At 36.9% G+C, this 15169-nt stretch overlaps 1 long non-coding RNA gene across 1 annotated transcript; it reads left to right on the plus strand.

Moving 5' to 3' along the window:
* The first annotated feature begins 603 nt into the window (after positions 1-603).
* Positions 604-7200, plus strand: LOC146145147 (uncharacterized). The gene is made up of 3 exons (XR_014498758.1): positions 604-731; positions 6807-7000; positions 7112-7200. It is a non-coding gene; the product is annotated as an uncharacterized LOC146145147 (long non-coding RNA).
* Positions 7201-15169: the final 7969 nt, after the last annotated feature.

Raw genomic sequence — 15169 nt, forward strand, 5'->3', positions numbered from 1 at the left:
CCAGGTTTAGTTCTGGCAGAGTTGCAGAAATAGGCTTAATTTTGGAAGGATTATTATTAGACTTATCTTCAATAATAGTGTTGATAGACCTATCTCAGTTAATGGTATTATTAGACTTAACAATGAAACAGTGATACAACAATGGGCCAAAATCAATTTGTTTAGCTATTCGTTATTATTTTTTCTGATGTGAATATTTATATTATACTAATGAAACTATTATTCAAAAGTCAATTTGTATACCTAATGCCACAATTGTAAAACAATTTTTTTACCCTGTTTAATCCTGAACATCCATTTATAAGTAAGGGAAATTGTGTTACACAAATTTAATTATGTGTAAATGTTATTACAGATGTTTTTTCCTGCTGCAATTGATTGAAGACCAACACAATGGTAATGTCACAAAGACTATTGGTACATTAAGGCATCTGCAATAAACACAATTGTTAATTGGTGGTTTTTCTATTTCTAAACTTAATTTTATATAATTCAGTTTTTTCTTTTCAGTATTTCATTTACAAATAATACAACGACATGCCCTTAGCCCAAGGTTGGGAATTACTGATGTAAAGTTGCCCAAAGCAGACAAGATTAAATCTGGAAAAAACAATGAAGGTTGAAACTACAGACAGGAGAGCAAAATACACATCTTGTGATATAGAGTCTTTGCAGGATGGTCATCGTTTTGTAAGAAATTATAGAAAACATCTTCAACTCAATTTAACATGGTAAGTGCATTTGAATTTTTTTTGTGCTTTCAAGCCAACTTTCAGTTTTCTGTGTAAACTAAGTAGAATAGCATGTCTCCCGAAGGTTACATGTATATGGACTATAAAAACTTCTATATTTGACAAATAATAATTTAATCTGAAAATAAAAATAACAACGTCAAATGAAGCCATTTACAGCTTTCTAAAAATATGTCACAATTAATGTCCGTGCAGGTGATCAAACTTTACAATTAATTATCCAGGCATTAACCGCTAGTCTTTAGACTAGAGCAGGGATGGCGTACCAGTGACCCACCACAGATTTTTTTTAAGACCCACTTGTCCGATTTTTAATGACCCACTTTGTCTCTGTGGGTCATGCAAAGGTGTTTTAGGGATGTTAAGTAGGTCTACGTTAACTGCTTTTCAACAACTAAAAGCATTTGTTCAGGCTGACAGAATCTTGCCAGCCTACTGGTGACGAGCATTTTTGGCGCAAATTCTTCGGTTTTTTCGTTGTGCCCAAAAACTTAAATGATGTGTTTGTCAAAGAAATGTATCAACATTGCCATATTTAGGTGATAAACAAGACTATTAAGAAGTAAATGGATTAGCAAAAAATCACGCTAAAGGCGCGCAATTTTTTGTGATATAAAGAAATACATATGGGGTATGCTGAAGTACAGTCTGGGGGTGAACATGTCTGCTTTTCTTACTCTAACACTGTTACATAAATAAGCTGTTTTGGAGCAATCTCATTTGCACACATGCAGCTCAAAATCAAATTGAAAAGCGAGAAAAAACTTCTTAAAATTGGGAGAAAATTTGTATTTTTGAACTGGGGGAAATTTTTATAAAAAAAAAGGTGTGTTATAATCCAAGTTAATAGAAATTATTTGCCGAAATTAGAGTTACACAGTGAAGTGCAGCATGCCATAGCACCTTTTGGCTGAATAGATATGCTTCAGAGACATAACAATGGCTAAACGAGGGCAACGTTCATGCCAAGCGCGAAATTTTTTGGCGTTTACGTGATTCAAACAGCCAAAAATATAGTTTAGGCCTTAGATCAGGGGTGACGAACCTATTTGCTGTCGCAGGCCACTTTGGCAGTTACCGCCGAGTAAGCGGGCCACACAGCTTTCAACTCAAGCTATAAAACCTGTTAAAATCATAAAAAAATGTTCAATGGCAGCTAAGCTTAAACTCAACTAGTTACTCCTGCAATGTACTGAAGCAGCAACAGGCTCATGGTGTTAAATTTAATTATTATTAGGATATTTTTTGACACAACAATGAATAAACAGTTGAATCCTGAATTGATGGTTACTGTATGGATTAACACAACAGTTTCTACGATTCCTGCATGATATACGCCAGTGGTTCGTTTTAGCCGCGCCCCCCTTTTGTTATTTTTCTATGCCCCTACGAAAAGCAATTCAGCATTTTTTGATTAATATCACTGAGGCAATATGAAAATAGGTAAGCGTATCGTTTATCTAGTAGTTAGCAAAACAGAAATTAAATAGGGCTGTTATTTCTTCGATGATATATGTATAACGTATAGACAGAAAACATGAAATGGCACTCAAAGAGAATTTGTACTTAAAGAAAAAAAGTAGATAATTGAAATTGCCATGTAGCGCGACAATTTTGCGCAGTTTCAAAGGTAAAATTGGGAAAAAACAGAGTTTGTACATCTGTATGAGTGGTGCCTAACCTAAACAAAACCATCAAAATCACTGAAGAAAATTAAATAATTAAGTAAAGCTTGCGCCCCCTTAAGAATTGCCAGGGGGGCGCGCCCTCCCCCCCCTCCGGCTATCAGCTTTTGATATCGCATCGCAAAGAGTAGAAGCGGGTCAAAGAAACTTTAAGACTGCCTTGTCCTCACCCGAATGCTTCGCGGGCTACACAAAATTCTTTTGCGGGCCACGTGTTCGTCACCCCTGCCTTAGATGGAACAGCATGACCTGGTACATCCTTGATATGCCCATGTGAATGTCATACCTGTCTATTTAACAGGAATGGCGACTATCATGATTGCTTTTTTAACTCAATAAGGAAGTACTTGCCAAATCAAGTAAAACTGCAAATACACCACAGTTCTATCAAAACTTAGCACTTTTTAAACTAATAAACAATCTTTATGTTAAACACTGGCTTTTCCCTGCTAAACAACGTTCTTCGTCCTTTTTTAAGAATGGTCCTGCCAATTTCAGTGCATAATGTTCCTACATATTCATCATTTAAAAAATATATTGGATTGAATATGCGTAGAACGTGCACACGTTTTTTTTTAACCAATTTCTTCAGTTAAGTCTGATTCTTCGGCCGACATAGTCGCCAGCTCTTGCCATACTGCATTTGTTTATCTCTGTAAAATGCAAAGGGTGGCTATTCTTTTAAGGGAAATAAGAGTTCGCAGAATAAAAAATTCTGAAAAGTCTGCTTTTGATTTCCTGTAATCCTATAAAAAATGCTGCAGCATTTAACTATTAAGGTTTTAAAATATTGATGAGAATCCGAATTTTAAAATCGTACAAAAACCTTGCTTAACAACCCTGACAATAACACTTAAAACGGCAAAGCAGCAAAGTTTCGCATTAAATTAGCTGATAATTAAATATATTTGTGCATTTTGTAAGGACTGACATGGTGTTTGTGACTCGCGTGATAAAAAGGCTTTGCCATCCCTGAACTATATAGTTAAGTGAGACTTTGTAAAGTAATTTCGGTAGCCCTTTTTATAAGAAAAGACAAGAATGCGCTTTTAATTTTTTATGACATCGGTTGGATACAGGCATGTCACCAAAGCTATATATTTTACCTCTTTTAATGTGATTATGTTTTGTGTAAGTTTTTATTTCTAATAAGGTTAAGAATCATTCATTTCGTTTTGTATGTTCTCATTTTTTTTCAATGGCTATATGGCCTGGCAACTCCCATGCATGTAAAAAAAACAATGCCTCTCAAACAATTTTTTATCAACTTTTAATGCTAATATTATAACGCTTAAAGAGAACTATCCTGTTTTAGTGTTTTTTCCATGTTTATTCGGATTGGACCACGGGCCACTTGCATATCTCGTCGTCTACCTGATAGTGCAGTGGTTTGTTTCGGCCCAAAGTAGTCTTTTCAGAGCTACTTAAAGGCCCACTAAGTAAAACCACTACGAAAACAGTGGCGGATTCAGGGGGATATTTGGTTTTAAGGTGAAATATTCTATGGCGCTTAATGGCCAAAACACTGCCATGCTATAATATAAAACATTATTTACATAAGAGTTAAAGTTGGCAAAAAATATAGTTTTACAGGCTCACAAGATCACATTTGGCACGTGGGTCTTTCCAAGCTACGCCAATTTAAAACATTATATGACACACCAATTGTTAAAATAAAGTGCAATGAATGTACGGTTATCATGCGGCCAACATCTACGGTACATGATAACACCAAGCTATTCACAAATAACTTGCGGTCTTGCGGTCCACAGTTGGCCTACCACTGTGTTAGTGACTACCACAAAAAAATTGCTCACACATGTAGGCCTTCGTTGAACTGAACAATGCCACCTTAGAAGCGACAAATTTTCTCAGTTGTGGAAACTTATTTAGATTGAGATGTTCGCGGTAAAAAACTACTGTTTAGCTGTGATGCGCAAAGAAATTTGTTTCTTTTTTGACAACTTACATGAACATTGAAATTGAATATAAAACAATTACATTTCTAATGAGCGAAAAAGACCAAACGGACATTTTAAATATCCTTTCTTTACATGTCTATAAGTAGCTATTCGAAAGCATTTCATGAACAAAAAAATTGCAGCGCTCGGCAATTCACTTTCACACAAAGTTGTACACTTTCAGCAACAGCATCCAAAACACATTTTGTAGTTTTATTTTGTTAGCAGGTCACCTTCTATTCTAATATGTTAGCAGGTCTCATTCTATTCTAATTCTAATAAACTAAAAATTGACATGCTATATAAGGCGACCTAGACTAAGGAACATTCCGGAAGTTTCAATATTTTAACAGTTACCTGAATTCCCATGAACTTTGAACTTGAAGCATTTCGAGTCATTTGAAATGTTTATGAATTGTGTATTTTAAATGTGTTGCGATTTCACGCCGTTTAGGCGTTCTATGCCCTAATGTCAGCGACGTCGCTTACCAAAAACTTCAGCTTTCATCTGTGAACCAAGCCACTGCACAGTTCACATAATGGATGTGCTGTGTTTGACATACTGTAAAAAACGATATGAGTAATCGCCATGTCAAACATCCGCACCCTTTGAGAAGTAGGCCGCTGTATAATATTATATTTCCGTGTCACCATTTTTTCATGCAAATTCTCAACTTGTACAAGCCAGATCATTATATGAATATAGCCCAGACATGTCTATAGTGAATAAATGGAACGGTTGTTGCCTGCTGGCTTGCTTAACACCAGCCAACAAAAACTGTGTGGACTTTAATCAGACTCAGATAATCCCATTGGAGAAGAAAGGTTAATTGACCGAGGCAAAAGACATTAATGAGAACTCATAATTAACCCACTTCTACAAACTTATTCTGACAGGTTTAGGTATATTTAGGCGGTTTTAGATCTTATTCTATTGTGGTTAGAAAACAATTGCGGAATATTTATACCTATGTTATTGAGTTAGTTAAACAACTGTTTTGAAATCAGACTTCGGGCGATTGATGTAACATAGATTTTAGTTTTAAATATTATGGAAAATTTAGAAAGTACACACCTTGGTTATTACTTTCATTCAATTATACTGTAAAGGGTACAATTAAATAAATTGACTAAACACAAGTAAACACCTCCGGGAACGCCACGGCACATTGGTGGCGGAGCACTGCTCTAGACCAGTGGCTCTTGACCTGTCTGCCTCATACCCTTAGGTAATTGTCCTATGCCTTTAATATTTGAGTTGAGTTGGTAAACTTCAATTTACAAAAACAGTTGGCACACAAAAATGTTCATGCTCTTTATTGGTTTTCATTAAGCTGATTTTGACAGACATGTTCGAACATTGACTCCACATTTGTTATCCTGCATAGAAGCCACATAAAAATGTCACCCCAAGTGCAAAAATTAAACATTGTGTTAATCGTGTTTTAAAAGGGGTGATGACACAATGCAATTGCCTTATTGCAAATAACATTAAATTTCTGCAAAAAATTACCCGGTACTAATCCAAGGGGGTCAACTTTTATTGTACATCCAAGTGAGACCTTTTGCTGAAATAGAAAAACCTAGAATATGAAAGTTTACATTTTGCAGGCGTGTAATTCTCAGCTAAAGCATTGTTTGTTGTTTTAGGGTGGCATTGTGCCCAACCCCTGTCTACAACTTAGATCTCAATGAACCATATAATTTTGTTCTGACTAAACATAGTTCAAATTGGGCTTAACAAGTAACAAATACAGTCCAAACTGCTAAAACTTAAGTGTCTTGAACCATTGTTCTTCAGTCAACTCATTTTCACATGTGGAATTTTAATGTAAAGTATTGGACAGACAGCACAAAAGCAGAATTAACACAACAAAGCATGAAATCAGTATAAAAGGTTTAAATAAGTGGAGATCTCTCATGTGTTCATTGTTTGACATCTACTTTTTAAATTATAAGCCACTTTGTGATATCATAACAATTTTAATGCCCTCCCCAAAATCGAGATCCGCCCCTGGACCCTTTATGTTATTCCCTCCAAATCAGAGTCCGTTTGTTGTTGTTTAAGCTTTTTAGGCTAGTAAATATTTATAAATGTTTGATAATATGTAAAAAATTCTTCATTGTAGACAGAAACAACATTTTCAGTGGTGGTATTTGGCTCGTTAAGTCAACAATATAAACAACCCCCATGGGCGTCACATTGATTTGCAACTCAGCAGAATTTTCATTGCTCCAAACTGTCATTTATATAGTGGAAAAGACTTGATTAAAGGTCTACACGATTTTTTTGGTAAAGACTAATATTTTGTTAAATTAAAATTACACAGAATGAAATTGCCCCTCAATTACATTAAAATCTGTAATTAATTTCATCAATTACAATAACAATTTATCCAACTCTGTAGTCCCGACCTGGGCTAACTTGGAGAGTCTGAATTGTTTTTTCCGTTTGTCGATGTGGTTGACCTGACTCTTGGAACAAACAATATTCTAAGTAACCTAAGCCAAATGAAGACCGACCCGAAAGTCTGCTACAACCATCAACCTCCAGATAGGTCATCCTATTAACATGACCAAAATAATATATTCCAATACCAAGGTAAATAAGCCAGAGCTACAGCAATCCTAATTATATTTATGTTTATTACCAAGAAATTTTTATTCTCAAAAATCAATATTTGTAATTCATCTGTGCATTTTGTTACTACAGGTGTCCTGTTGTGGCATCCACCCTCAACATTGAAACCGCGAAGGCAGCAAAGTATCAAAAATTAACGCTGCCATTCTAGCTGCGCCAAGAAAGAAGCCAAATATTTTCATTTTGAAGTGCCCAAGTCAACTTCTTTCATATGACAAGAGACATCTATTGACCAAAAGGCCGGGAAGGCTTTGGTGGTGAAGGCAAAAGAGGCGAAACCAAAAGGCCGGGAAGGCTTTGGTGGTGAAGGCAAAAGGCCGGGAAGGCTTTGGTGGTGAAGGCAAAAGAGGCGAAACCATGAAGGCAAAATAGTCAAAACCAAAAGGCCGGGAAGGCTTTGGTGGTGAAGGCAAAAGGCCGGGAAGGCTTTGGTGGTGAAGGCAAAAGAGGCGAAACCAAAAGGCCGGGAAGGCTTTGGTGGTGAAGGCAAAAGGCCGGGAAGGCTTTGGTGGTGAAGGCAAAAGAGGCAAAACCATGAAGGCAAAATAGTCAAAACCAAAAGGCCGGGAAGGCTTTGGTGGTGAAGGCAAAAGGCCGGGAAGGCTTTGGTGGTGAAGGCAAAAGAGGCGAAACCATGAAGGCAAAATAGTCGAAACCAAAAGGCTGGGAAGGCTTTGGTGGCGAAACCAAAGGGAAGGCTTTGGTGGTGAAGGCAAAAGAGGCGAAACCATGAAGGCAAAATAGTCGAAACCAAAGGGAAGGCTTTGGTGGCGAAGGCAAAAGAGGCGAAACCAAAGGGAAGGCTTTGGTGGTGAAGGCAAAAGAGGCGAAATCGAAGGGAAGGCTTTGGTGGCGAAGGCAAAAGAGGCGAAACCAAAGGGAAGGCTTTGGTGGCGAAGGCAAAAGAGGCGAAACCAAAGGGAAGGCTTTGGTGGCGAAGGCAAAAGAGGCGAAACCAAAAGGCCGCGGGAAGGCTTTGGTGGCGAAGGCAAAAGAGGCGAAACCAAAAGGCCGCGGGAAGGCTTTGGTGGCGAAGGCAAAAGAGGCGAAACCAAAGGGAAGGCTTTGGTGGCGAAGGCAAAAGAGGCGAAACCAAAGGGAAGGCTTTGGTGGCGAAGGCAAAAGAGGCGAAATCAAAGGGAAGGCTTTGGTGGCGAAGGCAAAAGAGGCGAAATCAAAGGGAAGGCTTTGGTGGTGAAGGCAAAAGAGGCGAAACCAAAAGGCCGCGGGAAGGCTTTGGTGGCGAAGGCAAAAGAGGCGAAATCAAAGGGAAGGCTTTGGTGGCGAAGGCAAAAGAGGCGAAACCAAAGGGAAGGCTTTGGTGGTGAAGGCAAAAGAGGCGAAACCAAAGGGCCGCGGGAAGGCTTAACTTTTTTAGAAAAATTGCGCAACGGTCCCTCGGCAACTTTTTAAATTGCTCACGGTCCCTTAAAAATATACACAAAATAACATTTGTTTTTAATGGTATCAATGGGACGGGTGCACTTGTTTCTTTGCTATCAGCTCGGCTGTGTTAACCTCTAACCAATCACTTTATTTGAGCGAAGCAATTACGAACAGTTTTAAAAAACCGTGACCGTACAGCTCACAGTGACAGCGCAACAAGCTGTACAAACGTAACGCTCATTAGCACAATGCAATACTATGACATCACAATGGACAATTCAACTCAAAGTGTACAATAACGTGAATGAACAACTAATCAGCTTGCTTTGGAAAAGTAAGTTTCCTGAATTTTTTTTCACAAGAGATTTTCTTCTTCAGGAGCGTCGTTTTGATTTTTTGTTAAGTCCTTCGCGGTAACCAAAGTCCGGGAAGTCTTTGGTGGTGCAGGCAACAGAGGCGAAGGCAAATGTGTGCACGAAGAAGACGCAGACTGATCGACATCTGAAAGAAGAGGTTGGTAATAGAAGGCGCTAAAAATATATATTGCGTTTGCGGATTTCAAAAATTGTGTAAACTGAATGAATTCCTTTAATCCACAATCAACAGCTTGTTGGGAAAATATTTGGAATTCTAATGTAACCAGTAAAGATGTTAACAACTGTTTAAATAACGCAGAACAAAATAATGATGAATATCAAAACGATACAGCGCTGGATTCGCCGATTTCTATCGACTTAAAAATTTCAAGAACCTCCGGCGCCTTTCATGCAAAATTCGGACGAGACGTTATCGACCATTGTCGCCGGCGTTAATGACGACATCGAATATTGGACACCCTCGGAGCCACTCACCCAGCCATTCCAACTTGTTTGTTTTAACGCCAAATATTTTTTTCAATAGTTTTCGCCAAAATTCCGTCGCGTTTGCCCGCAGGGTTCTTTTGTGGCCGTGTCCCTTGACACAACTTATGGAAACGCGAACAATAGGTTTCGACCAGCATTATGCAAAACAGTGTTTTTGGGTAATAAGAAACAGGATTTAAAAAAGGCGTGTAATGAAAAACCGGCAATTTATACGATATGGTTTTATACCGGTGGTTATATTTAGCTGAAAGTCGGCATCTAAAGCACTCCACATTATAAGCTATATATTTTTTTCAGAACGTTTTGCTTTATGACCGGATCGATCACCACATTCGTACATATTGTGTAATTCATTTTGGTTTTGTTTCGCTGTGGTTTCTTTGTGTTACGTTTTTCATGCATGCTCGTAGTGAGTTTAGTACCGGTAAGAAGGCTTTCTGTCGTTTTTAGAGTTAGGTCTCGTAAATCTTTTATTTCTGAAACGCTTATCTTTATAATGACATTTGCAAGCAAATCCGTACATTATTTAGGTCAGGCGATGTAATTGTCATCAAAAATTCGTTTAACGTACATTTAGTTTTGGTACAACTTAAGTGCGGGACCACAGCCAATAATGAACGCACATTTAAAAACGTGAGTGATAGTGTTGTAGGGTACACACCAGACTTGGGACAACGAGATACTTCTAATTTTTCTTCCAATTCAATGAATTTGAGCAATATGCGGCCTATTCTATAATCTGGATTGTAAGTTGCTTGTATGCTCTGATTAAAAGGGAATTGAAAAAAACTTCGACATTTTTCTAGATCATCTATTAGGCTTTAAGGACGCCATGCTTAAAAATGCAAATTTATTAGCACACAAAAGTTCACATTCTTACAAGAGTCCTTTCTTGCTCAATGCAATTTTGGTTTTGAAGGATGAGGTAATTCTAATCTAATTTGAAGAAAAAAATGATCCAGTTTAGAGAAACGAAAATGTAAAAAGCCAAAATAAACCTAGTAGTCCAAGTCTCCTAACACACAAGACCTAAAGCAGAAAAGTCGCCCTTGGTCTAGAATCCTACCACTTGAAAAGTAACGAACCGATTTAAAAATAAAAATGCGAACAACAAATAAATATGTGGTAAAAAATATTCCTTATACAATATTACGTGACCAACCCAAACAATTTTGGCAATATATCAACTCCCTCGATAAAAATATGCTAGGTCAGGGATCAACAACCTTTTTTCTAGTCGCGGGCCAAAACCAAACTTAAAGATTTCTGCCGGCCGCACAAAATGATAACTAAAAATCTTGGTATTTTCATGTTAGAACAACTGTGAATCAGCCGGGCCTCGGATCGTTTTTGCACTTAAAAACGTGTAAGGAGGCAGTAAAGTATTGGCGCAAAGCGCGAAAATGAGCGTTTAGAGTTCACACGTCGTCATCCACACTACTCCTGAAAAGTGTAATAAAACTACTTTTAAGGGAACGCGAAAATATTTAAAGTTTTAGGTCGGTGTTTGTTAACGTTTTTAAATCAAGGCACACCTGGCGAGCGGCATTTCTTACAAGTTTTTATTACTTTGCCGAAAAAAAAAGTTAAAACATATATGTCCAACTTTGTGAATACGTTTTCCGTGACGCACATGGCGGCCTTCCACGGCGCAACGGTAAAGAAGCGCTGATCAAGGGGAAAACATAGCATCAAAATGTAAACAAGCCGGACGTAGAATGATGGTAAAATTTTTCGTAGTTAAAATATGTGAAATGGACTTGTGTCTAATTTGTTAAAGAGGCGGCGTAGGTTACCGACCCCTGTGCTAGGTTGTAGTAAACCAGCGCTTTAAATTCTATGCTACCGTAGTATTAAAACTAAATATCAACTGCATAAAAGCCAAATGTGCAACAATACCCGCAAAAGCATAGACCTAATCTGGCCAAAATCACTCCTAAAGCAGTATGCGAAGAAAGAGGGTGTGGGACGATCGGCCGTTTAGGTGCCTACATTTTCTAATTCCCAAGTTTAAACGGCGCCGCTAATTTGGGCTCCGGTTTGTTATCCCCGTCCCTACTAATAAGGGTTAGGGCTGAAAATCTTAGAATAATTAGTGATGTACTTTCGGGTTAGATAAAAATGTTGTATAGTCCGATTTTTGGGCATCTTTTTTTTAACTAGTCAGCAGACAATTTCGTTCAATAAACAACTTATAAAAATACCTTGTTACTGCTGCTATATCAACCTGGTGTACTAGCAGCCTCGTCATTGACTGGAAAACTGAGCAATGCATTTGCAAAGAGTGGGAAGGTGTCAAAGAATAAGCTGAAATGGGTTGACGACACCATAGATTTGTTTATTTAGTTTTGGGGGGTTATTGGGTGTTCATTGGTCTGGTTATATTAAGGTTGATTTGTGTAACATATAGGCCTATTCTAAGTCTCCATTACAGCTGCATAAAGTAAGTAGACATGCATAGTGCATACAATAAGATTCACATAATATATTTTAAAATCTTATTTTCCCAGCCTTTGTAAGTAAAAGCATGCATCACACAGCTACTAAACAATGAATGAAAACGACTAGATCAGCTGTCATCAAACAGTACACAGAATGCAGAAATGTGGCGATTTGCAAGTGACAGTGTTGTCTATGTAACAATTAGCAAACTGCAACTTAGGTAATCCCGCAAATGGAAAAAAACGAATTTGTAATATAGTTAAGTTTAAATTGGACATTCATCTTAAACCAAAAATGCATTGACTATAAATCATAAATCGCATTTTCAAAGAGGAAATGAGTTCACACGTTGCTAAGCTGTGGGAACTTACACGGCTACTGAAAAATAATTTCGTTTACATACTGATGAGGCCATGAACGAAACTCGTTAGAATACAACTCTTGCGCGCAAGAGAACGGAAATTGTATATTGACGGATCGTGATACGAAAGGAAAATAGGTCGAGAGCAGTACACGGCTGCTACATTACCGATAGTGATCCAATTTGATAGTATTTTGGCCTGTTTTAACAAGGTAAATGCAGAATGTTTTGGGTTTCAAGCAAATTATACGTGACTTTTTATGTTTTTGTTATTGATTAGGAAAAAACTTTTTAATTCAAAGTCGCCAGGAGTTCTATGGCATTCTCTAAAAAATAAAGTGTGAAGGCCCAATTCAAATCACAATTTTTGCCAGTTTAGACCATATGAATAAACGATAAAAGTTATCGTGTTCCTGAAAGATGTTTTTTTTACGCATTTTATATGTATCGTAGGCTAGCTGCATAAATTCAAAACTGCACATTTTGCTAATTAAATTTTCTCAATGCAGTTTTCAGGCGTTAACTAACACCTCTTTAACTTATTTAGCACTTTTAACGCTATGTTTCGTTTGGAACAAACTTAAATGTTTTTTGTAAACCATATAGCTGGGGTAAACAGCTCACAACATATTTGCCCAAATCATTTCGTTCGATATGTAATTAGTAGGCTACGTCAGAACAAAAGGTATCCTTTGAAAAAAAAAAGTTTGGCAATATAAATCTAACAAACGCAAAATTGTTTGAGCTTCGAGCGAACGCTTTTTCTTCCTTAAATATATTCATACTCCATTTAATTGCAGTTATGTGCACGAGTTTGACGGAGAACAGTAAATATCCTAAAGTTTACTTATGTATTTGTGTTACGTTCCGTTATGAAGTATTTGTGATGTCATATTTAATATAAAATAAAATTCATGTTCATCAAATATTTGTCTTGGAAACCCTCAGATAGCGTTGTGACATTTACAGGCGAAGTCTATCCCAATGGCTTTCAACCTTGCTCTTAATTAGTATACTTTTTGTTGTCTGTTACTGACAGTTGTTACGTCATATCATTCTTTTATGCGAGTATAATATTATTACTAGGGCCATTTTTATTTTAACCTAAAAAAAAAAAAAAAATTTTTAACTTTATTTTTAATAAATTTTAACTTTATTTTAACCTAATGAAATTGCTTGTTTCTAGAGGCCACAGTTCTTCCTTGAATTGATGCCAGTTACTCAAAAACATAATATTTCGTCGATTTCAGACCCAAACGTAACATTTTGTCGCAAAGTCAAGGTGTTTTATGGATTATAAAAAGTGCGTCGGTTTTTTTGGCGATAGATTTAGCTTGCTTAGGCATTTTTGTATTACAAAATGTCAGTAGGCTATTCCTAAAATCCAAACTGTTGACCTTCGAAAAGACCGCGTTTATGAAGATAAAAGTGTTTTATGAATTATTTAAATACTGTTACGTGCTTACAATTAATTGTACATGTCTCGAAATGCGAAAACCTAATTCCTAGCCCTACATTTAAGAACAAAGGCGCAAAATTAATAATGAATGTTAGAATTTACAGTCGGCGTAATTAGCAACCGGTGATAATTTTGTGGTGCTAATTAAGCACGTAACAAATACGAAACAATAAATAAAAAAATTGGCAATTTGCGATAAAAGTTACTGCTGATCCAAGTGGGAATTGTGACATTTTTCCTGCTTTTATGGCTTAATATGGTTTAGTTGTGTCGCAGTTCCTGACTTACAATGCTTCCACGACGATTTTTACAAAAATTACTCTCAAGAAACACAAAAAATGGCAAAAAACAGAATTTGACAAATTTTGACTTTATTAAAAAATTTTAACTTTATTGTAAATTTTAACTTTATTTTAACCTATAAACTTCTTAGAAACAGTCCCCTAGGTGCTAAAAACAACTTTATTCTTTGATTCGTGGACATACGAGGTCCTTAAAAAATTGTAACTTTATTGACTTTTGCGGGCCCTAATTATTACTCCACCACTAACTTTGTATGCATCCATGTAAATTATTGGATGTGGCAAAATAATGACATCCTACTCTTTGAAATCGAAAGTTCGTGACTTGGAATTGTCATGTGCACTATTAGGTGCATATTGTGCGCACAATGTGCAGCTTTTAGTGTTGAGCCCTGTTGTAGTCACGGTCCAACGAAGCGAATCATCATTTATGTAGTTCAATTACTCCCAAGTGCGCTTACGTGAGAAACTTATTGGTTCGAGTATGCCCCTGAGATTTACTTTATGTGAAAGGGATTGTTTTAGTTGCGTTGTTGATGATTAGACAGTACGTAATATCATATCTAAGCAACTTTAGGCACTTGGCATAATTTGATTGTTCTATTAACTGAAAAAGTAGTAATTTAGAATTTTGTAAGGGGTTTTAAACAACTTGTTAAGTTTTTTATAACAACAGTCTTTTGAAATACTTTGTCTAATATATGTCTAATTCGGGCATTTTTTACATAGACCTCTCTGCGAGAATACTTGTAACGCCCTTTGTCGTTACGTCTTGACACTGAAATGGAATATCGTTCAGGCGTGACGTTTCTAGGCTTCATTCATTGTAGCCATTACAAACGTCGAATACTCATGTTCACTGATGCTGCTCCCTTCGTGTTAATCAACCCACACATTTCGTGACGCTGTTCACGAGATCGAGCTGGAGTGGGTAAAAATATACATGTGGCAAAGCGACTGCTATCAGACGTAAAGTAGTTCCCCTTGAAAGTAGTCAGCGAAAGGAAGTATTTAACATTACAGGGCCATTGGCAAGGTTATTGTTGAGAAGTAAATAAGAAAGTGCCATGCCGTGCATATTCATTACGATTCGTCAAAACATTTCTCGTGTTAAGTTTGAAAACATGTCACGATTGTTGTGGCTAAATGTATGCGTGTTGTTACCACTTGGCATAAACATTTTTGACAGAGTTTGCAGTCGTGAATAAATTGCAAACGTTGTAAAATAGTAGATTTATTATAAAGTTTTACCAAACTACAAACAAAGTACACGTTAAGGTAACATAATTTCTCGTTGCTTGGTGCTATTTTAATGGA

This window comes from Ascidiella aspersa, chromosome 5 (assembly GCF_963924565.1).
Source record: "Ascidiella aspersa chromosome 5, kaAscAspe10.2, whole genome shotgun sequence".
Classification (NCBI taxonomy): Eukaryota; Metazoa; Chordata; class Ascidiacea; order Phlebobranchia; family Ascidiidae; genus Ascidiella; species Ascidiella aspersa.